Genomic DNA, 1,148 nt, shown 5'->3' with positions numbered 1-1,148 from the left:
ATTCTCTCGTAACTCGATTTTTCCCTGCCCCTCTTAACCTCTCCCCCTTCTATCTGCCTGTCTGCCTGTCTCTCTCTATCACACGCACACGCTCTCTCTCTCTCTCTCTCTCTCTCTCTCTCTCTCTCTCTCTCTCTCTCTCTCTCTCTCTCTCTCTCTCTCTCTACTTTCTTTTATTTTTTTGCTTATTGTTTATTTTTGTTTATTTTTTTGTTTTGTTTTTCTGTCTCTCTCTCTCTCTCTCTTTCTCTTTTGTGTAGGTTGAAGTATTTCTCTCTCTCTCTCTCTCTCTCTCTCTCTCTCTCTCTCTCTCTCTCTCTCTCTCTCTCTCTCTCTCTCTACCAGTCTCTCTTTTTCTGCTCCCTTTCTCTTTTTTTTCACCTTTTTTCTCTCCTTTTCTCTGTCTCTGTCTTTCTCCTCTCTTTTCCTCTCTTGTTGTGTAGATTCATGCTCTCTCTCTCTCTCTCTCTCTCTCTCTCTCTCTCTCTCTCTCTCTCTCTCTCTCTCTCTCTCTCTCATTTTCTTCATTTTCCTGTTCCTCCTTTCATACTTACATTATCTTCTCCTCTCCCTCTCTCTCTCTAATTCCTGTTTTCATTCTCGTCCTTCTCTTTCTCTCTTTCTTATGCCTCTTTTCATTCTTTCCTTTTTAATATTTTTTTATGTCCTCTTCTTTTTTCGTCCCCTTTCTAATCTCTCTTTTTTTTTCGTTCTCTCCTCATTTTTTTTTATTGTGTAGATTTCAGGTACTTTTTTTTATTTTTAATTTTTCCTCCTCTCTCTTTCTAATCCCCTTTTTTTCATAGTTTTCTCATTTTTTTTCTCTTTCTCTCTCGTGTTCTGTATTGATCTAAGAACTTTTAACCCTTTTTTTCTCCTTCTTCTTCTTTCCCATTTTTTTTTCCCTGCTCCCCTTTTGGTTATTTTTTCCTTTTCTTTCTTGTACTTGTTCCTTTATCATTCTCTTTCCTCGTGTTTCTAGTTTTTTTTTCCTTCCTTCCCCACTGACTTATTCCAAACTTTTCCTATTTTCTCTTTCTTACTCTTGCTCTCATCGCTACATTTATTTTGATTGCTTCTTTTCTTCCCTCTTGTCCTTTCCTTCCCTTCGTCTCTCCCTTCCGTTCGTTTTTATTTCCTCATTCCTC

Source organism: Scylla paramamosain, chromosome 36 (genome assembly GCF_035594125.1).
Source record: "Scylla paramamosain isolate STU-SP2022 chromosome 36, ASM3559412v1, whole genome shotgun sequence".
Lineage (NCBI taxonomy): Eukaryota > Metazoa > Arthropoda > Malacostraca > Decapoda > Portunidae > Scylla > Scylla paramamosain.
Note: the sequence above shows the minus strand (reverse complement) of the source record.